This window comes from Cervus elaphus, chromosome 22, assembly GCF_910594005.1.
Source record: "Cervus elaphus chromosome 22, mCerEla1.1, whole genome shotgun sequence".
Taxonomy (NCBI): domain Eukaryota; kingdom Metazoa; phylum Chordata; class Mammalia; order Artiodactyla; family Cervidae; genus Cervus; species Cervus elaphus.
The window spans coordinates 10,679,825-10,705,513 of record NC_057836.1 but is presented as its reverse complement, the minus strand read 5'-3'; the positions used below and the strand labels follow the sequence as shown (position 1 = coordinate 10,705,513).

General features: G+C 47.6%; 1 protein-coding gene across 15 annotated transcripts in view; it reads right to left on the bottom strand.

The window, feature by feature from the left end:
- MICAL3 (microtubule associated monooxygenase, calponin and LIM domain containing 3) overlaps window positions 1–25,252 on the bottom strand; it is a 140,940-nt gene extending 115,688 nt beyond the window's left edge. For 9 of the 15 annotated variants that reach the window (XM_043882624.1, XM_043882617.1, XM_043882628.1 and 6 more), the window contains exon 1: window positions 24,859–25,064. The gene's annotated coding sequence lies outside the window, so the exon portion shown is untranslated. Of the gene's footprint in view, window positions 1–10,971; window positions 11,104–12,542; window positions 12,620–13,332; window positions 13,435–24,858; window positions 25,065–25,130 lie in introns of those variants that run through there. The other 6 variants (XM_043882630.1, XM_043882633.1, XM_043882634.1 and 3 more) reach the window with 4 other exon arrangements.
- Window positions 25,253–25,689: the final 437 nt, after the last annotated feature.

The following is a 25,689-nucleotide window of genomic DNA, read 5'->3' as shown; positions in this document are numbered from 1 at the left end:
ATAGGTCAATAGCTCAAGCTCTGATGTGTGATGAATCTACTCAACAGATTCACAAGCCTGGCCGATGGGCAGTAAAGGCACACACACACACACATGCACACACACAATCTCTACCCAAAGCATGGGGAATTACTCAGAGAAATTTACTGATAATAGTTCAGAAGCTGGTAGAGACTAGATGACAAACTTCTAACAGATTCAACTCAATGAACATTTAGCTAACTTAATTACAACAAATATTTAAATATTATAATGAATAAGAGATCCTGGAGGATGGACGGGATGAAGCTGGACAGAGGGACGGGAATGTGAGAAGTGGGCCAGCCTGAAGCCTTCTCAGCAGCCCACTGAGGAGAGGGAGGAGGTGGTCACAACCTGAGCAGAGTCAACCTGCCATCCGGAAGGGACACACCTGCTCAAGACACAAGCAGGGCAGACAGGCTCCAGAGTCCCTGGGTTTGGACTTGAACCTGGGACCCACCTCTCACTGGGTCTGGTTAGCGAGGGCAGGCTCCTAAGCCCAATCTCTGCTGTAAAACAGAGACCAACACTGCCTGCCTCACAAGGAAAGACGGGTTTTGAAGTGAGGCTAAAATAAGTAACCATCATGAAGTGAGCCCAGTGTCCCAGAAGCAGTTAACACCACGCTCTCACGACCACATCACAGGGAGTGAGTGCGAAGGTAAGACGGAGCCCAGCGTCCCTCAAGCAGAAATTTACAGAAGGAAGACTAAAGGAGCTCGAGAGGCATGAGGCACGCAGACTAGCACGGGACGACAAAGAAGAAAACACCTGAGGATCCAAACTATGAATTCAACCTTTTGGGTAAATTCTTAAACTATTTTACTAATTTATTATGTATTTTATTAATCACAAATCAAAGCTTTCATGCTGCAAAATTGTTGTGAAGATGACTAGTTTTTAAAAGCTTTATAAATAAAATCCTCTCCCCTACCAAAAAAATGAGTAAAATTCAATTATCTTAAGAATATGTTTTACTTTCCTCCAGATCATTTTATAACAGTTCGTGCACTGCCTCAGAGTGGGGTGTGGAGCTGAAACAGAGGACAAGATAAACAGGAACAATAGGACACAACAAGTAAAGTAGTGTTCTACGTTTGTGTGAACACTGATAAACTACACGGCTTAGACAGGACAGCACTGGGAGCCTCTTCCCACCACCCCCAATGTTAAGGACTATAAAAACATCTATTGTGTACCAGGAATACAACAGGCATTAGGGGACAGGACATCTCAGGAGAGAGGATGGGACACAGGAAAAGGCAGGGAAGGGAAAATTATCAAATTCTGTTCTGAATTTGGCCTTTTTTTAAATTTGGATTTTTTTTAATATATATATTACTATAGAAATCAGATGCTTTTTCAGAAGTGAAAACTAAAACTTAAAAACAAGACAACATGCCGCTGTAGTGAAGGAATACAGTTCTGATTGCAGAAGCTTCTCTATCTGTCCCCTAAAAGGGGGCTCCGACCAGCATGGCCTGGGGGGGAGGATGGAGACCCCCCCAGGTGGGCTCCACGCCAGTGAACTTCTCCTCAAGGACGCAGAACTAGGCCCAAGTCCACCAGACGATGAGCAGGAGAGCCGCCCCTCCCCATGGAAGGCAGCTGGAGGTGCCGCGGGACCAGGGCCCTGTCACACAGCTGCCCAGCACACCAAGGCCAGGCCCTCAGAGCAGCGATTCTGTGCCACCCAGGCCACTGTGCCGGGGGCGGGAGAACCAGCCCAGGGACTTTCTGCTGCGGATCCTGGGAGCCTGAGCAGCAACAGAGGGCAAACCCAGGGCAGAGAAGAGGACCAAAGCAAAGTCCGATTAGCAACTACACTCTGAGTTTACACGGCGCCTCTTTCTTCCATCAAGTGCTTTGGAGACACTACTTGACCAGGCTCTTCACGTTCTTTATTTAAACATTTTCACAGCAAGTCACAGACATCTCGAGCACCCAAGAAAGCCGTGTCCACTCTAAAAGATTAGGGAGGGCCCACACACCCATACCAGTTTGCCGGAGGGGAATCAGCAAAAGCACCAAGACTCAAAGCACCCCTGCTCCTCGCTGTACTGGCCAGGAGCACAGGTTGCTTCTCAAAGAGGATTCTGAGATTTTAGGGGAAACTGAGTATTCCACAGGTCCCCAAACAAGCATCTAGAAAGACAAAGAACAGAGTCACAGTCCTGCCTCACCCACAGCACAAATCAAGAGCCCAAGGGGCCTTGAATTATCTCTAAAACAAAACCAAAGAAGGAATACAGAAGAGGGGGGAAAAGAAGGACAAGGAAAGGAAGAAAATAGCTCATGCGTTGTGCTGAGATGACAGGAGATCTCCTGAGATCCATTTTTATCTCAAGAGAGGGGCAACGGGTGCTTCCACAAGCTTGTCTACTGCAAGCCAACCGGAGCAGTAAAATCTGTGGGATAACCCGCCAGTCATTTTACACTCTTTCTACACGAATACTCAATTGTTCAGCATTGACTGTTGAGTCTACAAATACCAGGCATCATGCTGGGTCTGAGTACAGAAGTGAACAAAACCTCTCCCATGCCCCAGAGAAGGGAAAGCGGTGGTGGACACAACTGTCAGTATAAAACGTCAGCACACAAACAAGTTTATACTTATATACTGTGAGGAGGTCTGTTGCGGGAGAGAACAGAGAAGGTAAGAGGAAATACCAGAAGCGCCCCCTGGGCTGGGTGGTCAGGTGGTGGGGTGCTACCTCGCCTGAGACTGGAGGAGGGAGCTGAGGGAGGGTGGGAGCTCTCTGCAGGGGCTGAGGACACACGGGTGCATGGGCCCCCAGGAATCCTGGGTTTGGAGCTCACCGGAGAGGACCAGCAGGATGTCAGGGCAGGCAAGGCCACATCATGGACAGCCAGGCTTGGCCTCTTGAGGAAAGTGGATTTAAGGACCTTGCTTCTTCCTGTGTCCCTCAGAGTTCTCAGCCCAATGCCTTCCTCATGGCAGACACTAAGAGCACACACACTTCATTATAAACCACTGACCATTTAACAAGCAATGCAATCACTTAAAATCTTGGCCCTCAAGAATCTTCTAGAAAAGAAAAAAAATAAAAAACCAGACCACCCCTCCACCCCAAGGAACAAATGTTCCCAAGACTACAAGAAAAATATCCTGAGACAGCATCTGATTAAACGCCCAGTGAAACATTCAAGTCGCATGTCAGTCCCTAGAAGGGAGTAATTTTAAGCCTCAGTAGTGACAATAGGTCTTCCAGAGAAGGCAGGACTCCAAGTGGAAACTGAAGCTCAGGAGAATTCAGCGGAGCCAGCTGGGAGGACATTCCAGGCACACAGATGGGGTAACCTCCAGGGCACAGCTGGACACCCTGGACACCTGGACAGCAGTCTGGCCGGAGCCTATCCTGTGCAGCCAGCCCAGCCTCGGGGGCCTTGCAGGGAACAGGAAGGTTCCCACAGCCTGGCACCAGCCGGTCTCCTGCCTGGCACACTCCAGGCGAGCTGCCTGGACAGGAATGTGAGTGAGACTGTCTGCCCCAGGAGGAGACAGGAAGGCAAAGAGTGATGGATCTCATTCACTGGGATTAAAAAAATAAATAAAATGCCAAGAAGGAGAGTGAGAAGAGGAAAAAATCCAAATTGTTGTAGAATTATGCAACTGAAATTCCATGCATAAGCCAGGAAATTCAAAGGTCACAGTTCCCACAGCAACTGTAACCTGAGCCGCCGGCCGTGTAGTCTTTGGCAAGCCAGGCCAAATGTGAAGCGCCCGACCGTGTTCAGCGCTCAGCCTGCAGGCCACAGGCCACCAGCGGTACCTGCCACAGTCCTGGGCTGCTGCTCCGAGGTCACCTGCAAGGCCACACCAGGCTGCAGTCCCAGATTCTCCGGATTCTTTGAGGCGGAGCTCCACGGTGACCCTGTGCCCACTCAACTCTTCTCTAGGGTTGAGTGACCTTGCAGGAGCGGGGAGAGGGTGCTCAGGGGAGGGGCTGCTCCCCTAACCTCCGAGGTCTGTGCATCCCACACCTGCAAAACCTAACCAACTGGGAGACAGGGCGGGGCCCAGGCAGCAAGGGAATGTCAACTTCAAAGGACACCATCAAAACAGTGCAAAGATAACCCACAAAATGGGAGAAGATTTCTGCAAGCTATTCCCCTGACAAGGGCCTCATCTCTAGAGAAAATGTAACTGAGCACATGTTCCTTCTCCAGAGAGGCAGGGCCACCAGCAGGTCACCCAAGGCCCTACAGGCATCCTGAAGCAGCCTTATCATGGCAGTGGAGGGAGGGTCCGAGCTCCCCTTCTACCCGCAACCCGCAGCATGGGGTCACAGTCCAGGCTGTGGGTACCTGCCTGTGGGTAGATGGAAGACCAACAGGCACCTGGTGATCAGGGGTCTTTTCAAAGGACAGGGTTCCTGAGGTTCTTCTCCTCACTGTTCAATCATCATGGCATAAACGACTCACCCTTAGAAAGCTGACATCCTGGAAACTGTTCCTCTCTTCAGGTAACATCGTATGTGAGCAGCTGAAACTACAGGCTCTGGGCAAAGGATGACTTGCCTGTTCCTGTGGCTGCCAAGGCGGCCACAGACAAGAAAAGCACGAGGGCTCCGCTCCCAGTGGCTGTCTGACCTGAGCACGGCCCTCCGTGATGTCACGAGAGATGACCGGACTAATGCAGGTAAGAGCCACACTGAGGCCCTAACACACAGGAGCTCAGCACGTGGGAATCACTGAAATGTTGCTATCTCTTCTCACACCCAACCTGATGACCCACTTCACTTACAAGAGCTGGATCCAAACTAATGATGTGGTTGCTTCAGCAACCAGAACAGCAGCAGTAACAGTGGCTGACTCTAGCATGTGCTGTCTGTGAAGAACTCCACACAAGATTTCACTGATCCCTACGATCACACTATGACACAGATATGATCATTCAAGCTTTGGGTGAAGAAACAGGACAGTAATGTACTCAAGGTCACATAGTGCTAACTGGTAGAAGATGGAAGCAAACCCAAGCCACTTGACTCTGGAGCCCCACGTGTGACCTCACCGCAGCCATCTTCAAGCACCTGCCTCATCAAGCACAAAGTTGGCAAAGACCTTCCAAAAACACCCCAAGGGTGACTTCTGTGAAAGAACGGCCAGTCTCAGGTCGATCCAGTGATCGCAGAACCATGTGGAGGGTTCTCTTCTGCAGAAGAAAAAGGCCAGAAACAATCCAAGATACAACCATCACCTACTGATCACAGGTAGCTCTGCTGAAAGTGGGAATGTGGGACTAGGCTTCATTTCACAAGTACAATTGCTATTAAGGCATCCAAGCACTCTAATGCCTCACAGGTGACACCAGCAAACAAGCCTGGGAATTTCAAACTGCCTCACACACTACTTGTTACTGCTGTCTTTCAGTCACTAAGTCATGTCCAACTCTCTGTGACTCCATGGACTGCAGGACTCCTTTGTCCTCTGCTGTCTCCTGGAGTTTGCTCAAACTCACGTCCATTGAGTAGGTGATGCCATCCAACCATCTCATCCTCTGTTTCCCTCTTTTCCTCCTGCCCTCAATCTTTCCCAGCATCAGGGTCTTTTCCAATGAGTCAGCTCTTCTCATCAGGTCACCAAAGTATTACAGCTTTAGCATCAATCCTTCCAATGAGTATTCAGGGTTGATTTATTTTAGGATTGACTAATTTGATCTTGCTGCAGTCCAAAAGACTCTCAAGATCTTCTCCAGTACCACAGTACCAAAGCATCAATTCTTCAGTGCTCAGCTTCTTTATGATCCAACTCACATTCATACATGACTAGTGGAAAAACCAACACTTTGACTATACAGACCTTTGTCAGCAGGTGATGTCTCTGCTTTTTAGTATGCTGCCTAGGTTTGTCACAGCTTTCTTCCAAGGAGCAAGCATCTCTTAATTTCATGGCTGCAATCACTGTCTGCAGTGATTTTACAGCCCAAGAAAATAAAATCTGTCACTGCTTCCACTTTCCCCCTTCTATTTGCCATGAAGTGATGCGACCAGATGCCATGATCTTACTTTTTTTTAATGATGAGCTTCCAGCCAGCTATTTCACTCTCCTCTTTCACCCTCATCAAGAATCTCCTTAGTTCCTCTTCACTTTCTGCCATTAGAGTGGTAACATCTGCATATCAGAGGTTACTGATATTTCTCCCAGCAAAATCAATTCCAGCTTGTGATTCATCACAAGCTACTTGATTTCCACCCTATTTCATAAACCCCACAACCGTCCTGCATTTGGACAGGTAGGACTTCTACCTCCTCCACTGTCTTTACCCAGGTCTCCTCTCCATCACAGGCCTGTTCCTACGTTCCATACTCTCTCCAGGCCCTAGCTACAAGGTTTATACCTACTTGTTCAGATTATATGCAAAGGAAAAAAAAAAACACACACACACATTCATTTACCCCAACTTAGAAATGGAAATATCCAATTAAAAAAGGGATACAGAACAAATGAGGCACTGGAATACCACATATGCAAGTAATCCCAAGTATGTCCCCCCAAAGAGACCCCAGCGTTCCCGCCGACCGGGAATGCGATCTTGGACGAGGAACAGCCCACCTCCTGAGCTGGCTCACTCACAGAGGGAGCACACTCCTTCCTGTAACAGGCAGTAGGGGGCACACGGCTCAGCCAACACAACACTGTCATGTAAGTCAGACGCCTACTTCTTTTCAGTCTTGTCTGAACAACACTGGGAGAAGGCAGACTGCTAAAATATCTTGCAGGATCAGGACAGGAGACAGTTCACATTTTTCATTATGGTAACTTCCCTACATAACCCAGATACACCTCTAGTTATTAAATTCTATGTCTTACACTACAGTAAATTGAGCTGAAAATCTCATTAGATAACAGAAGAGAGTTAAGGTTACAATGGGAAGTGACACTGCTCTACTTTCTTCACTTGTCCTTAAGTACAACTTCAATATACTGTGTTCAACCTTAAGCTACTCCCAGAAGCCTGGTCCCCACTCTGTGTATTTAAGGAGCCATCAGCTTATGGCTGTTTTTATCAGCAACATGATTAGTAAAATGCTATGAAGAGCCTTTATGCTTTAGTCTTTGCTTTCATAAGATTTTAAGTTTCTAAAAGCTAAAACAAAGTCACCAACATAAGAAGTGCTATGCTTAGCCGCTCAGTCAGGTCAAATTCTTTGCAACTCCATGGACTGCAGCATGCCAGGCTCCTCGGTCCATGGGAAGAAAGTCTGATTAGTAAAGGCTATCAAAGTGGTTATAGACTATTCAGCTGCAGAAACGTGTCAAATAAAACAGGAACACCTAAACGCATAGAAATGTGTCATGTAAATCTGAGTTTACTCAAGAACTGACTGCAAATTTGACTCATCAAAATTAACAACTTTTATACTTCAAAACTATCAAGAAAGGACAACCCACAGAGTGGGATAAAATGTTTGCAAACCATATATCTCATTAGAAACTCATATCCAGAATATATAAAGAACTCTTACAACCTGGTAAATAAAAAGGAACCCAAATTTTCTAAGGGGCAAAGGATTTTAAGAGATATTTCTCCAAAGAAGATATACAAATGGTCAATAAGCACACAAAAAGCTGCTCAATGTCATTAACTATTTCAAAAATGTTCATCAAAACCACACCAAGCTACTCCTTCACACCCACTAGGATGGCTAGAACCAAAAGATAACTGCAAGAGGTAGCAAGGATGTGAAAGAGCTTGAATCCTCGGACAGTGAGGCTGGGAGAGGAAAACAGTGCAGCCACATTGGAAGAGTTCTGCAGCTCCTCAAAATGTTAGACACAGTTATCACATGACCCAGCAGTTTCACTCCTAGATATGTATACATACAAGAGAAGTGAAGACACACACCCACTCAGAAGTACATGAACGTTCACCACGACGTTATTCAAAAAGCCAAAAGCCAAAAGCCAAATGTCTATCAACTGTTGAATGGATAAGGAAAATGTAGTAGATCCATAAAATGGAATATTATTTGGCCATAAGAGGGGATGAAATTCTGATACAGGCTACAACATGGATGAACTCTGAAACATGATGCTGAGGGAAAAAAATCTAGCCACAGAAAACCACATAATGTATAACTCCATTTATATGAAATGTCCACAATAACAATTCTATAGAGACAGAAAGGAGCCTAGTGTTGCCTATGGCTCAGAGGAGACAGACTGGAGAGAAAAGCGTTGCTGCCATGCGTAATTTCTTTAGGGATGATAGAAATGTTCTAAAATTAACTATAGTGATGATTGTACAACTCTGTGGATATACTTAAAACCAGTGAACTGTACACTTTAAATGAATGAACTCCATGGTACGTGAATTATAAAACAAAACAGTTTTGAGCAGTACCATGTCTTTTGTGTCCTTGTATTCTCCTAAGTAACACAGGCCCTGGCACACAGTAGGTACTAAGCAAATGTTAATAAAACAAAGAGAACAGAAGTGCTGAGTCTTTTCACCAAAGATTTCATTAGAGGAATTCCACCACCGCACTAAGGGACCTCCGTGAGCTAGCCTCAGCCTAGGGGAGACAGGGAGTCTGCTCCAGCTCCTTCTCCCAGCCCAGCACACCCCTAAACATCATGCTGATAGTTTCTGTCTAAAGTCTCTTCTAAACCCCTAATTCTAGGATGCCTTATTGGTGAATATAGAATATATAAATATATCTTTAAAAGCACATGAGCTCTTGGTCAGGTACTCTGAGGAAGAGCCCTCATCCCAACCCCCATCCCCCGCAGCAGTCTGGTTATAAAAGCAGAATCAGCATTCATGAAATAATCAAAGACTTCAGGGTATTTATCCCTAGACAATGGGGATAAATCAGGAAATAAAGACAGTAAGGGTTTTTCGTCAAATGCAGGGACACTCTTCCGGGGTTCCCCAAGCAGATTACTGAAAACTACTTCCCTGCTTTGTCTATATGGCCTTCCCACCCACAACCAGAATGAACTGCTTTCTGCACAGCATTTGTTCAAAGTCACCGTATGTTACAGTTCACTGTACATATATCTGGCTCTCCTACCATATAACACATTCCCATAGAACGCATTCCTAATGGACAAGGACAACATTAACAATTTATGTCCCCTTGAAAACCATTAGCACAAAGTCCCGCACACAGGAAATAGATAATTTGTATGTGTTAAATTTAAGTATCAGCTTCACAAAAACATTATTAATACCTATTTTCTAAAGCCAAACAGGAAGCCACATTTACATGCCTGTGGCAGCTAAGCGGCCAATCGGCCTAAAAGCAGGATCCTTGACTGCTAACACGACCTTCACATGACCTACAGCAGGCAGCCACCTGGTCCACACCCACCTTTCTTTCCAAAAGCCCTGCCTGCTTCCTTCCCATCATTGAGCACCCTCTAAGCCCTCACATTTCTCCCTGGCTCCCCAGAAGCTGGCCCCTCTGGTCTGGCCCCCCCACTCCCCAGCCTACAGCTCTGGCCAGACTGAGCACCGCGTCAGTTTCCCAGGCCCTGCCCTGGGCCTTCCTCCAGGCCCTTTGCACACTTATGCATGTCTGTGATTTATGACTCATCTATACTAAACTGTGAACTCCGTGAAAGCAGTGTTTGTTTAACTCACTATGGTGTTGTGCAGGTAAATGCCTAACAACCTATTCTCTAAACCATTTTTGTGTTATTTATATGCATGTACATTTATTATAAAATTTACTGATATAAAGTTATATAACATATAATATCAATAAAATATGCAAAATTAATAAATATATGATAATAAGTAATAGAGTACCAAATATATAATATTAATAAATATATAGTAATAAGTGGTGGTGGTGGTTTAGTCGCTAAGTTGTGTCCAACTCTTGTGACCCCATGGACAGGTTCGTCCGTCCATGGGGATTCTCCAGGCAAGAATACTGAAGTGGGTTGCCATTTCCTTCTCCAGGGGATCTTCCTGACCCAGGGGTTGAACCTGGGTCTCCTATATTGCAGGGCTCTTTACTGACTGAGCCACCAGGGAAGCCCATAGTAATAAGTAATAGAGTATAAAATACATAATGCTCTTTAGTCCATACAGTCAATTGATGCTCAAAGTTTTTTGTTGTTGTTTTAATTCATATCTATGGCCAATCCATAGAAAGGCCCTTATGGCGGAAAGTAAAAAGGAACTAAACAGCCTCTTGATGAAAGTGAGAGAGGAGAGTGAAAAAGCTGGCTTAAAACGCAACTCAAAAAACAAAGATCATGGCATCCGGTCCCATCACTTCATGGCAAATAGATGGGGAAACAAGGGAAACAGTGACAGACTTTATTTTATTGGGCTCCAAAATCACTGCAGATGGTAAGTGCTATCATGAAATTAAGACACTTGCTCTTTGGAAGAAAAGCTATGACCAACCTAGACAGCATATTAAAAAGCAGAGACATTACTTTACCGACAAAAGTCCATCTAGTCAAAGCTATGGTTTTTCTAGTAATCATGTACGGATGTGAGAGTTGGACTATAAAGAAAGCTGAGTGCTGAAGAATTGATGCTTTTGAACTGTGGTGTTGGAGAAAACTCTTGAGAGTCCCTTGGACTGCAAGGAGATCAAGCCAGTCCATCCTAAAGGAAATCAGTCCTGAATATTCATTGGAAGAACTGATGCTAAAGCTCCAATACTTTGGCCACCTGATGCAAAGAACTGACTCACTGGAAAAGACCCTGATGCTGGGAGACTGAAGGCAAGAGAAGGGGACGACAGAGGATGAGACGGTTGGATGGCATCACCAACTCAATGGCCAAGAGCTTGAGCAGGCTCCAGAAGTTGGTGATAGACAGGGAAGCCTGGCATGCTGCAGCCTGTGGGGTTGCAAAGAGTCGGACACAACTAAGTGACTGAACTGAACTGAAGTGAACTGATGGCCAATCCATAGATTCAACTGATAAATAAGTGAATGTTGGTTATTATCATTTACCTTAAAGAGTAAAACAAAACTGGACAAGAAAGATATATATCAGGACTCCCCTGGCAGTTCAGTGGCGAAGACTTCATGTTTCCTCTGCAGGGGGGCAATTTCACCCTGGTTGGGGAACTAGGCTCCTCTGTGCTGCATGGAATGGCAAAAAAAAAAGCTGTATCAAACATGACATAAGCAACTTCTCACTGAACTGGACCCTAGCTTGTCAAATACTAAAAGAATTATTTCCTCAAATTTTTTGTGCTATGCACAATATACTGGATATGGACACAAAACATTTTTAAGTTTAAAAATGCAAAATGTTAACATTTTTCCATCACTTTCTTAGACAATGAACAAAATAACAAATCAAGCCTCGATGTGTAGAGTCTGTTGGTTTCTATGGTATAAATACACCCACCATGGCCAAGTTCAAGCTCTGGACTTGACATCTCTGAATACAGAGCTGGGAGGAGACGTACCATAGTTCATAATTAAACAGTATTTCCACCATATGTGGTCAAGAGTCCTGAGAGCATAGTTCACGCTAAAATAATGAAGAAGGAATGAACTTTGAGTATATATTAAATATTCTTATTTCCAATACAATTTAATTATAAGCTTATAAAATTAATTTTTAACAACAGCTGTATTTAACAACCAACTTGCAAAATTTCTGAAAATTTAACCACAAAGTATGAGCAAGCTCTGGCAGGCCATGGTTCACTCCTACACTCCCAGTGTTTAGTACACAAAAGATGCTCATGCATGTCTGTGGAAACAAAGTATAATCCTGCAGTGACTTCACCCCTAGGACTCCAGAGAGAATTAAGACTTTCCTACAACAAGGTTTTCCCAGAGCTGGGAATTTTGAAAGCCAGAGAGACCAGCACAATCTTCCCTCTAACACACTTTCACAAAGGGCAGGGGGCGGGTCTTTTAATACTTATTATAAGGGTTCGATCCCTGGGTCAGGAAGATCCCCTGGAGAAGGGAATGGCTTCCTACTCCAATATTCTTGCCTGGAGAACTCCATGGACAGAGGAGACTGGTGGGCTGCAGTCCATGGAGTCGCAAAAAGTCAGACATGACTAACATTTTTTCACATAAGCTCGAATCTACGACACCTTTTTCGATATATTTATTCTCCCTGAGGTATTTCTTTCAGAACACACTCAGCAGTGGGAGGCTAATTTTAAACCCCTCAGTCTGATCTGGCTTAGCATCCTGGGTGGCACTGTTCACAGGGCATTCCTTACAGCTTTCTTAAAGTTCTGGCTCTCACACTGGAAAAAACAGAGCCAAACAAGCACCCACTGATCCAGGCTCCTGGAGCTCAGTTTGGTCCTCTCCTCCCTCTCAACTGTCTCTGGTCTGCACGTCTCTGCCTGGTTCCCTGTGGGTCCTGCCCAGCTGCCTTCCCAAGAGTGGTTTTGGCCCCCCACCCTCCCCACTTACCCACCTGCCTGTCACTAAGGACTCTGCGGTCTCCATCAGACCTCACCCTCACCCTCACCTGAACCCTCCTCTCTACCGACCAGCTTCGGGACAAAGCCCGAAGAACTGCTCCTCCAAAGATGAATTATTACCATGACCTGTGGGCTCCTCCAAAGACTCCAGCCCCACTGGCCAGCAGGTGGTGGGCCTTTACCTTCCACAGACTGTACTGTGAATAAAAGGGGGGAGAGACGTTTCATTTTCCCAAGTATAAGCTAAAGTTGAATGTGCTTTTTCAGCAATTCGCGCAGCTCTCCTCCCAGAAAGCAGCAGTTCCTCCCACCCTCTCCCTTGTCCTACGTCTTCTGGGTCTGCATCCCTCCCGTTTCTGGTCACAGTTTGCCCTCATCACCCTGCAGTGAAAATTATTCCAAACTGCCTACCACAGGGCCCTGGCCGTCAGCCCATCTTTCCCAAGTATCTTCGCACCATGCCACGTCCCTATTTCAGAACCTCGGGCTCCCTATCACAATCTGAGAGAGTATCTCTGTTCCTAGGAAACAAACACTCAAGTATTTAGGGCTTGATTTCCCTAGTTTATAAAAAGAGAAGGAAAAAATATGAAAAAGCAAATGGGACAAAAGACAATGGGTGCTTCTGGAACAAGAGCTCCTTGTACCATTCTTGCTTTTTCTGAAATTATATCAAAATAAGGTTACAAAAACAAAAAACAAAAACAAAAATAAAAAACCCTAAATCCTCATCTTAGTGTCAAAGCTTGATAATAAGAGCTCCTTCTCACGGTCACATCTCTGACGTCTTGTTTTTGTCCCTCTCTTTACACCTGGACTCAGGATTTCCCCTGCTCCTCCCTGCCGACTGCTTCCTTCACTGACTCACTGCTTCCAGGGGGACTGAGGAAGGAAAGGAACTAACACTCACCAACCATCTGCTGCCAGCCAGGCGATAGCACGTTTGGCACTCAGCGTGTATTATTCATCCAATCCTACTGAGGGCTCTACTAGGGAGCTGACAGTCTGAGACCTAGAGCGACAAAGACACAGGACCAGGATGCCACAGCCACTAAAGGCAGAGCTGGAACAGGAACCCAGTTCGGCAAGGGAGAATAACGATAAAGCAAATGGGACAAAGCGTAAGTAATAAAATCTAATTAACAAAGTTAGGGAACAGATACAAAGGAGCTGCCAGTACTGCTCTTACCATTTCTCTATAAGTCAGAAATGACATCAAAAGTCCTCCAAAAACTAAACTTTTCCAGTGCCCCGACAAAAAGGTGGGCACACTGACCCGGTGAGGCCCCTGGAGGCTCAGGCAGCACAGGTGTGCGGTACAGTGACTTCACGTGGAGGCCGTTAGAACAACTCAGTGCTGACAGCATGACGGTTCGCTGTCTCTGGGGTTTTTCTCCACAATCAAGCTGTATTTTTGGCGCATGGAAATTAAGACCAGTTTTACCAGAAGAGGGGCTGGGAAGACACGAAACCTGACACTACCGTGCTACCCGGGTCTCTCCCCTCTCCTTATCTCCTCCATCTAATCAGCGTCTTCTTTCCAAAATGGCTCTGGCATCAAGTCCCTGCCTATCTCCATCGCCAACATCCTGTTCTAGTTTGTCATTCACACCTGAATTATTACCATGACCTGTGGGCCAAGTCCAACCTGCAAGTCAAGGACTTTTATGTTTTTTTAATGGTTGGAGAAAAAATTGACAGATAACTATTTTGTGACCTGTGAGAATTACCTAAACTCAAACTTGGGGGGTGGGGCATAAAAGCTTTACTGGCACACAGCCATGCCCATTCATTTACCAATTATCTGTTTTCCCACTTATAACAGCAGCCTCGTGGTTGCATCAGCTATCATATGGCCCACTGAAGCAGAAAATATTTACTTCCTGTCCCTTACAGAGAAAAACCTGCCAACTTCTCCAATAGCTGGTCTTGCCCAACTTTCATCTTCCCCCACTCCACCAGATTAATCAACACAAAACACAACTTCTGTGCTGTTGCTCTGTGTCCACAAGCCTCTAATGAATTAACTTGATTATAAACTTCACAGTGTTTCCTGGCATTCATCAGACCAGGTGAACAAACTCGCTTTTAGTAAGAAAAGCATACAGTGCCATGCCTTTTTGCTCATGCTGTCCTCTGCCTTTCAGAAAACTCTTCTTTGTCATACTGAGTAAAGTCAGACACAGGAAGACAAATATCATATGATATTGCTTATACGTGGAACCTAAAAATCCAGGTACAAATGAACTTATTCACAAAAAAGAAACAGAGTTAAAGATGTAGAAAACAATCTTATGGTTAGCAGGGGGAAGGTATGGAGGGATAAATGGGAGGTCAGGATTGACATACACACGCTAATATACATAAAATAGGTAACTAAATAAGGACTTACTATGTATAGCACAGGAAGCTCTACTCAGTACTCTGTAAGGGCCTAATGGGAAAACACTCTAAAATAAAAAAGTGGGTATATGTACATGTATAACTGACTCACTTTGCTGTATGGCAGAAAGTAACACAACACTGTAAGCCAACTATATGCCAACAAAAATTCTTTTAAAAAAGGAACAAACAAAAGAAAATTCTTATTGCCTTCAGTGGCACACTCACCGTTAACTTGCCTTTTAAGACCCTGGGAAAGAGCGTTTCCAGGTTTCCTCTCCTCTGTGCCCAGCACCCTATACTTACCCTCATCACAGTTCCCACCACACTACACTGCAAGCATCTATTTGTGTGTCTGTCTCCACAGCTACAGGAAGATTCCAGAAGGCAAGGAACACGTCTCACTCATCTCCCAACACCCAGGCCAAATGCGGCTCCAGGCCCAAACACACTGAGCTCAGCCCCGACTCTGCCAGGCCGGCCTCCTCGCTGCCGAGCCCAGGGTGCTCCGCACTCACTCTCGCTCCAGGCAGCCCTGCACCCACGGGAGCTGAGACGCAGCCCCCACGGGCCCACGCGTCAGCAGACTAGGGTCCAAACGCCAGGCTCCTCTCACTTGTGTGCCCTTGGCCGAGACACCTGGGCGTCTATCTTCATCTGCGGAGCAGCGACGAGAGCAGCATCCAGGATGCAGGGCTGAGGATGCGTGCAAAGCGTCTACACCAGCGCTGTGCACATCACAGCTCAGTGCTAAGTGCCTGTGCTCGTTCTCCCCAGAGGCTGGAGGTGCCTGCCCGAGCCGTCTGGCATCTCACTGCCGTTGTTCTCCCTTCACCCAGCCGTCTCTTCTGAAGCAGGGACGTCGAATGCCTCTGGAACTTGGGCCCTGCCTGGCACCCAGTGCAGGACAACATGCAGAGAAGGGGCCCAGCAGATGACAAAGTCATAAACAAATTACTCTAGGAAGTCCAAACAGGTGCTAACAGGAAAAGCAACGCAGAGCCAAGGATGCAGCGGGGGTGCATCTGGGCGCTTCACACAGGTAAGCGTGGAGCCAGCCAGCTTCACCTGAGACGGTCCCTTCAGTCAACTGCAGTACCAGCTACACGCATGGTGTTCACTGCCCCTGACCAAGCGTCGGCAGGATTCGCAACGCTCACACCACACCAAGCACAGACGACTGTCATGTCATTTGCACAGATGGAGACACCGAGGCCCACGGAGGTTAAAGAACACATAAAGGTCACACACCCTAGGACATGATGCACAAGAAGTTCCAGAGTTCACGCTCCTTACCGCTACACATGGGGGTGGGGGGCGGTGTGAGAGACAGAGAGAGAAAGAGGGTGCATGTGTGAGTGTGAATGAGAGCGATAGTGTGTGACAGAGAGAGAGGATGTGTGAGAGAGGGGGTGTGTGTGTGTATGTGTGTGAGAGAGAGGGTGTGTGAGAGACAGGGTGTATGTGAGAAAGGGGTGTGTGTGTGTGCGAGAGTTTGTGTGAGAGAGAAGGTATGTGTGTGAGAGATAGTGTGTGTGAGAGGGTGTAATGAGACAGAAAGGGTGTGTGTGACAGAGTGTGTAAGAGAAAGGGGTGTGTGTGCCAGAGTGTGCATGCGAGAGTTTGTGTGAGAGAAGGTATGTGTGTGAGAGACAGTGTGTGTGTGAGAGGGTGTAATGAGACAGAAAGGGTGTGTGTGTAAAGGATGCGTGTGTGCGAGAGTGTGACTGTGAGTTTGTGTGAGAAAGAAGGTATGTGTGTGAGAGACAGTGTGTGTGTGAGAGGGTGTAATGAGACAGAAAGGGTGTGTGTGTAAAGGATGCGTGTGTGCGAGAGTGTGACTGTGAGTTTGTGTGAGAAAGAAGGTATGTGTGTGAGAGATAGTGTGTGTGAGAGAGGGTGTATGAGAGAAAAAGGGGTGTGTGTATGAGAGTATGTATAGAGAGAGAAGGTATGTGTGTGAAATATAGTGTGTGTGAGAATGAGAGAGGGTGTATATGACAGAAAAAGGGGTTTGTGTGTGTGTGTGAGAGAGAAGATATATGTGTGCAAGTGTGTGTGTAAGAAAGTCTATGTGTAGAGAGAAGGTATGTGTCTGAGAGAGGGTGTATATGGGAGAGAAAGGGTGTGTGTGTGTGAGAGAGAGAGAGAATCTGTGTGTGAGAGAGAAGGTATGTGTGTGAGAGAGAGTGTGTTTGTGTGAGAGACAGGGTGTGTGTCAAATTCACCTGCGAACCTTACTTAGGACTGCAGCCCCGGGGACAGCCTCTCAGAATACTCAGAGGAACTGCTCCAAAGGAGAAAGGAAGGAGCCAGGATATGTGTGAACTTTTTTGCTGAGAAAAACATGCAGTCAAGCATAAAAAGATTACTACTACTCACAAAGAACAGACAACTCAAGTTAATGATTTTAGTGCTTTTCTACGTACAAAAAGATGCAGGAATCTGAGCTCACTGAAATTCTCCCTGAGTGTCCAAACTATCTTCACTATCCAGGGGCCGGCATGCCCAAAGCGCAGAATGCTTGTTTTTCTTCCACTGTGAATTCCTCTCAGGCTGCACTGTCAGGGGGCAACTGCAGTGACTAATGCCTTGATCCTTGTAGAACTGGAATGGTGGCAACATTTTTTTCCTTTACAGAGATATGGAATCCAGGAAAATGTCACTCCTTTCTTTCCCTCTTCCTTTGGATTTCTTTCTCAGGTAAGATTATTCAGGCAATCCCTGAAACCTAGGTGTAATGAAGCGGAGCTAGAAGATAATGAAGCACAGGCACGAACCAAAAAAACAGACTCAATCCCACATTCTGCGTTTTAATCTAATCTGGTGCCACCCTTCACCAGCTAAGAGATCTCAGGCAAGCCACCTAACCTCACTGAGCCTCATGGTTCCTAACCAGTTAGGTGGGCATCACATATGAAAGACTCTTGTAAGGCGTAAAGGAGGTCTTGTCATACAGTGTACTGATAAAGCACACTCCTAATAAATTAGTTCCCTTCCCACCTTTCCCATACCTCAACACAAGCAAGGTTTTAAGCCAAACCCCTTACCCTCCTTTATGTCCTACCAGGGAGTAACCTTTACCCTACCCTGGTAGGTACTTATGCCCATGCATCTGGGCTTCATAAAAGCCTGCAGAAGAGCCTAGAAACAAGCACAAGAAGACCAACTGCATCCAGAGCAAGGGAGGTAGCACAGGTGCAGACGGTCCAGGTGGCCCCGGGGGTGCAAATGAATACTGCCTGGGGAGAGGCTGGCTAGCCAGGCGCTGCCGGGACACGCCCTGACCACAGCCAGAAGAGTGCCTGGAAGCCTGCAGAGGCAGGGCCCAGGACCGTGTACAGCTCTGAGGCTGCACCTATGTGGGACGTGGAGAAGGCAAGGCAGGTAAAAATGATGGGAAGCCACTTCCACCAAGAGTGGAAGAGGAGACCCATCACGAAAAGCTGTATACAGAAAAGCAAAATTCTAAATTCCTCAAGAAAGAATGCTGTTGCAAAACTCCTATCCTATGGAGAATTCAAGAAATACAGACACACACAATTATACTTTGGAGGTCACTCCACATTTTCATACACCAACTTTGCTTGAAGCAAGGGTATCTTTAAGCTAATGAACCCTTCTCTGAGGTCACTGGTCCTGGACAGAGGGAGTTTCGTTAGCAACATGTGAAAGGGTCCTAAATGTTATTACCAAATGGAGTCAACTCAAGTAACACAGCAGGGAGCAAAGGGGAGGATGCGTAACCATTTCCAGGAGACACAGCAACTTCTATCTGAATATATTTGATCATAGTGATCCAAAGGTCTTATTAAATAAAAGATTAAAACACAAGCAAAAACCATATCTCACTGAACATATCCAGCAAGAAGTCCTAACAGGCCTTTTCCATGATAGATCAGCTTCCAAATACAGCATATGACAAAGAGATACTTAAGGAAGGGCGAGTGGGAGAGCTGGCAGGTACCAGCACAAGGAAACCATGGAGTTCCCAGGTTCTAGTAGGCACAGTATTGGGGTCCGAGAGTTAGAAACGAGCCTCAGAGGTAACGTGGCCCGATCTAATTCCCAAAGCATCGGTTAAGCGCCTCCTGCTCAGGTTTGCTCCCACCCATCAGAGCACCAGGGAAATGGTAGCCTGGAGCCTGGTACCTCCAAGGCAAGCAGCACAGGCCACAAATGGCAGTGGCATTGAGCTGAAGGCCAGCTGGCAGGAAGAGGAGGTGGGCCCAGCCTTTCCTGCAACCAAGCTGCCTAGCTGGACCTCAGAGAGCAGCAGCAAAGAGATCCTCTGTTTGCAAATATACAAACATTACTAAAACAATAGCCATGGGGGTAAATTCTAGAAATTCTCAATCTTACCTGCACAAAATTGACAAAACTGAATGGAGAAAAAAATACTTTGCCTGATAATATAAATTTTCTTACCACTCCATGTTCAGGGCTCGCTGGCCAGTGGAGTCGCAAATCACAGCACGTTATAGTTTTCTGCATCTGTGCCTACTCTCCCCACCCCCATCCCTACCCCCACCCCCGCCCCAGGCTGCTTGCAGGCAAACAGCATCTCATTGTCCAGCACTCACCTTACATACAGTAGGTGCTCCATAAACACATGCTAAGAAGCCCCAGCCTGAAGTCCAAGCTCTCAGATTCTGGGCCCTCTGTCCCCAGGCTCCCTAAGGGTGGTCAGGCAGCAGCATCTCTGGGTCCTGCTCAGCCCACTGAGGCACACCGAGTCCAGGCAGCCCCAAAGGCCCAGCCATGCTGCCATCTCACCAATCTCTCTCCCCTGCCCTTTACTGTCCTTTTCTTCCTTGCTTCCTCTTCTTTTTGCTCCCTCAACACATCACCTCACAGCAAGGTGATTAAATGCACAGGATCTGCAGTCATCCGGCCTCCGCAGAGTATCTACGGTTCTGGACCTCAGCCTCTCTGGAAGTTTCCCGAATGGGAAGCAGGGGACTAGAAGTGGTGTGTGCACACAGGTGCTCGGCAGTGTCTGGCACACAGTAAGACTCACTGAGTGATAGCTGATCCTACATAACTGCCCATGGTATTCACTTGTCTAAAGGTACTTAAAATGCCAAAGGCAGAAGGTTGTTTTTCCCCCTACCTACGCAAGTCTGGTTTTGAGAAGAGCCTCTCTGCTTTGGAAACAAACTGAAACAGGTCCATATCACGAGTTCAAATACTTCCTATTCGTTTTTCATAGGGAAACAAATGACTCTGACCAGGCATGACCAAACTGGGTAAAAGGTTCTGTTCCAAATAGTGGTTAGGATCCCACACTAGTTCGTTTAAAAACAGAATAAAATAAAAATCATCCATAAAGTAGCTGAGCTAGGACAATGATAGGGTTTGCACGAGTTCTCAGTTTTAGGAATCAGAAACCTACGCTAGGCCAAAAAGTATAGGAGGGAAGGGGACAGGTTTCCTGAGCTTTTCAGGGAGCAGACTTGTAATCAACACTCTTTCCCGATCCCATGGCCCAGCCCGAGGTCCCTGAGGACCCTACACTGTGCTAAGTGTACCTGCTGGGGCACCCACAGGTGTTCCCTTCTGGATGCTTCAGAGACATCTCCTCCGACTCTGCCCGTTTTGAAGGAATGCGTCCGTTTAACCTAAATGCACCTCTCATAGACCACTTCAAGCAGATAATGCAAAAGTGAAGAGAAGGACAATGTGAAACAGTGCAGGGATGGTTGGAAGAGAGAAAGGATGACCCCCAGAATGGAGGCAAGTCCACCCCAGTCAGTTGCCTTTGACTGGTCTGTGACAACACAGCTCTGAAACCAAACACCTGAGTCTGAAGCTGAGCCCACCGTTCCCAATGGGGCCATCACTGAGCTCTCTGTGCAGGAGACAGGGGTGCCATGAGGACGGAGTGTGCCGCCCCCCACCGAGCAGCCACTCAGAACAGGCCCAGCACACAGCCACCTGCCTCCATGTGCTCCTGCAGAGACCACCATTGAGACACTGCTTACCCACTTCTCCTCCTCTCCCACTCACAAACCCAACATGTTCACAAACCCCACTCAATCACAAGGCAGCTGGAGGGGGTAAAGTGAGGGAAGGCAGGGAGGGGTGTCGCTGGCACCCTCATCAGTGGGCATTTTGTAGGCCGGGACAGCCTGCAGCAGTGTGTTGTCATAACTCAGGGGGTGATGGGCCGGAGAAGTATCGTCCACCCCTGGTCCTCCCTCTGGGCTGCTCTGCCCCTGTTTTCAAGTTCCAATGCTGACGTATCAGCAACAGAAAAGAGGCAGGGGAAGAGACTGGACGAAGCCAGACCAACCTAAGTTTCACACTGCCTTTTGTGTAGTTAGCCGTTTTAAGATAGTAAGGAAAAATCAATAAAAGCTACTAGTCAACCGCCTGATGGAATGCTGCTCCCCTCCTTCCAGAGTTCACCAGACCAGATCCTTCCCTAGATACACGGTCAAACAGACCTCTGTAGACCGGCCTAATGCAAGAAGACCCTCTCCTGGCCTTCAGCCAAACATACACACACACACACACACATACACACAAGTCTGCTCTTTCCTCGTCCCCACAGACAGTGAGGAGGCACCTCTAAGGACTGACCACTTGGCAGACACTCCTGCCTTTCCTCTTCCACCTTCCACCAGGGTTCAAACCAACAATCCTACTTCTCCCTTCTTAATCTGATTATTACCACTTTATTCCTTTTGTTTTTCAATTGTAATTTTTTCTTCTCTGTGAAGACTGACACTGACAAAAAGTGAATGAGCTGCAGAGTTTTTAGGGCAACAGTTTCCCTGTCCTCCCTCCCCAGTTTCTTGATTACCATAGTAAGCCTTAACACCAGAAGACAGCTAAAGCCCACACCAAGAAAACAGCAAGTCACGTGCAGCTGAGCCCCAGAAGGAAGGGATGTTGTTCTGTCTCCTCCACCACCCAACCCACTCCACTGGATCAGAGCTGAATTCTGAAAAGTGGAACCAAAGGTGACAGGAGGGTGCATGGAGGCAAGGGAAAGCCCGAAGAGAGTTTAGATAAATTTCCAAACAATATCCCCACCACTCACAGTGTACCACATTATTTGTAGAAGTTAGAAACCAAAAAGGAATCAGATTTTCAACCCTGCCACCTAAAGTAGAAACTGAGAGTCTTATTTACTGCACAGATTTTAGCCCAAGTGCCATGCCTCCAGGTTTACAATTTCAACCTGCAGCTTAAGTTTAAAAGCCTGGGTACTATAGGAGTTACCTGGATTAGAATATCACAAATTTCTTTTGTCCACAAACCATTTCAATTGTCTCCCTCTCTATATTCCCCGTCTGGCCTCATAAAACATTTCACACTCTCCAAATACAGATATTTTTTCAACTCTTGTTTTTTTCTAAAGTAATGACCTGGCTAAAGAATGCTTATGGCCCAGGAATAGTCCAGAATCTTTTCCACTCTTCTATTTCAATGAAAAACGAAACCCCTGTACAAGGCACAGCCCATCAGAGCCAGGCAAGCAGCAGCAACAGGTGTCAGGGACTCTGCTGTCTGCTCCCCGTCTCCACTAACACCCACGGAGGTTAGAAGCACACACTTCAGAATCAGCCCAGCTTTGAGGCCTGACCTGCCTTGTCACACATCTCACCAAACCCTAGTTCATCATCTGTAAAACCAGGGAAAATAACATGTCCTACCTTGTAGACTGTCGTGGAGAACAAATGAGGTGATGTACGTGAAGCGACTGGCACACATAAGCCCCCACACATAAGCACCCAGCAAATGTCAACTATTCTCAGCTGTCTAATAATCTGAAAAGCATAATGATTTGGTATTTTTAAGTCTTCCAGGTTTCAAAAAGAAAGTATTAGTGAAATTCCATATGAAGGAAAAATCAAAGTCCAACTTAGCCATCCACTCACAACTTAGAACAAAGCACGTCCCCCCCATTTCTTTATCCATAAAGTGGGAAATAATATACTGCACTAAACCTGATGACCTCAGACAAAAAAGAATCAGTGAGATAACAGGTGATAAAAAAGCTTTCACTTCCTCAAAGAAAAGCAGTAAGGAAATCCAGAGTACAATTATTACTGAAACATCACATCCAGTATAACGGGACGTACGTAAACCACTGATGTTACTCAGGCTTTCAAGAACATTAGGTCTGATAGCCTTTTAATCTGGTCACAATGAGCCTGGTACAGAAGGAGGGGGTACATGGCTGCTCCTTGCAAAGCCCAGTTCAGAGGTACAGCCCATCAAATCTAGGAGTGTGCCCTGTTTGCTGGTCAGGTGTCACCCACCCAGGCCATTTCTTAGATGCCAGTGCCAGGAGAAATTAGGAAAGGCTTATGGTTCCACCTGGACAGGTTAAACCAACGTCAACCAAAATCCTTACCCACAGGAATTTTCAACAGACCCAAGAAAGGGTCCACTCTGACCCTTTATTCTCCTGTGCTGAGCAAGTAAGATCTCGTCTACGGTGCATACCATCCTTCCTGGAAAAAAAAAAGCACATTTGAGCTGGAAGGAAGAGCTCAATTGTTTCTTGTTTGATATTTACTTCTAGGTTAAGAGGTTTGAGTTTAATTTTTAACCCACCATAAAAATTTTGGTGTGAGAGCCAGAGGTTGGGATGGGAAGAAGAGTGGGGGGATTGGAGGGTTAGTCCTAACTTAAAAAGGGAGCATGCAAACAAAACTGTATCCAATTTCATCATCCACAGGTCTCCCAAACCCAAACAGGAAAGGAAAAAAAAAATTACTTATGGTTATTAAACACGTACTATGTGCCAGATATACTTGCACAGAATATTTGGTACACATTACTCTAGAGCCCATTTTCTGCCCCAAATCTAGAAACACCATGATCACCTGAACCATACCAGGTGTGGGGTAGGGGGACCTCACAATTTAGCAATCACGTTCTAGACATTTCAAAAGCTAGCATCGTGAACACAAAAAGGCAGCTTGGCTAGGAACCAGGTCTAAGTTCCTACAGATTCTCTGCAAGAGGACCATCTAAACCCTGTTTTCCCTATAATTCTGGAATTAAGCCATGGTGTTTAGTATCCTATCCAAAAAGTTAAAACAATTTAAAATCCTAGAGAACAAGGAGAATTCACTGTAGGGCCACAACAACCTGAGCCAAGTTTCTGACCAAGTCCACTTGACCATGAAGTAAGACATGTATACAAGCTTCTGGAGGGCCCTTTACAGAGGTGCTCGGAGGAGAGCCAGCACCAGGAGCTGCCATCTGCGTGGCCAGGTAAGGAGGGCAGGGCCTCCCCGCCCGCCCAGCGCAGACGCGGAAGGTCCAGCTCACTGCAAAACCCACCGCACCTCACACGCACCCCCAGGGTACGATCCAAACGGCTGTCTCCCGAGCAGACTGTCAGATGGGACTCGCCAAGTTTAAACGCCATCTCCCCATCCACGTCCCAGAAAATGAGAAGGTGTAAGCCTCGAGGAAAACACTGCTCACAACTGGCCTGCATTTCTCAGCGCTAAGCACTGATGTCACCGTAACCGATGCCTGCGGTAAACAGCCGCCACCTTAGAGCTCACGGGCTGAGTGCGAGGCTGCAGACGCCTTCCTTCAATTGAGTCTGCGGGGAGTCGGGAGACCAGGGCGGTCCGTGAGCCTCAGGGGATGGGGGACACGGGGCACACGGGGGATGGGGGGACCCGGGGGTTGGGGGACACGGGAGAGTTGGAGGAGGGGACACGGGGAATGGGAGCACAAGGAGACGAGAGGACGAAGAACATGGGGGGAGAGGGGAGATGAGGGACACGGGGGAAGGGGGAACACGTGGGGACCTGAGGGGACGGAGGGCCACCGCAGCAATGAGGGAGTCGAGGTCCCGCCGCGCCCTCCCTCTCCGGCGCGGCTCCTCAGCTGCGCGTCCCCTCGCGGGTCCCCTCGTGCCCGGCCTCGGCGGCGCCCCTGGCAAACACGTCCAACCTCCCGCCCGCCGCCAGCGGCCCTGGACCCGGGCCTGCCGTCCGCTCCGGGGCTGCAGCGGCGGCCAGAGGGAGGCGCCCGGCCCGCGCGGGTCCCGGGCCAGGTCCGGAGCCCGTCTCACCTCCGCCTCATGCCGCGCTGCGCCAGCGTCCCGGCCGCAGCCCGCAGTCCAGACCCTCGGCCGCGGCGTCCGGCGGCCTAGTCCCGCGGCGACCCCCGCTCTGGCCGGCGCCTCAACCCGCAGCCGCCCCCTCAGCAGTCGGCGTCCCGCGCGAGCAGCACCACGGCTGCTGCTGTGGTAGCGGCGCTGCCGCCGGGTGGGGCGGGCACATGGGAGGGCGGGGCTGCGGCCCCTGGGGCGCGACCACCGAACCCCGGCCTCGGGGTGCTGACCTCAGCGCGCCTCCGGAACCCGCTCTGCCGCCCGTCCCCAGGGACGCCGTCGCGACCCGCTGGCTCAGACTTTGCCAGAAGCTCATGGTTCTATGCAGAAGGTAAAAGAGAGGGCAGCCTCCACACCCGTCCTTCTCTCCGCTCCCCCCGCAGGTTCAGTGGTATATTCCTCAAAGCCCGCCCCGAGGGACTAGGGAGGAGCTGATTGGTTGAGAACCTTGGACGGGGGCGAGGAACCGCGCGAAATGACCAATGGAAAAGCATGGTGGGCACATCAAAGCCGGCCAGAAAGGGAGGAGAGAGGATGCTATTAAAGGGCACGTTATTTGTTGCGCTCTGTAGCCGCCGCACAACACAACGGGAATTTTCTATCTGATCCAATCCAGACAGGAAACAAAGAGATTGGGGATTCTCAAATTTTGGAGTTAAGAGAGCGAAAAGAAAATATGGAGAGAATTGAAGAAGATATCTGCGTGTGCCTTTCCGCCGTCCCGTTGCCAGTTGTCTCATCTAATCCAATAAGGATACTGAAGTAGAATTGATCTCTCGTAGTCCTCAT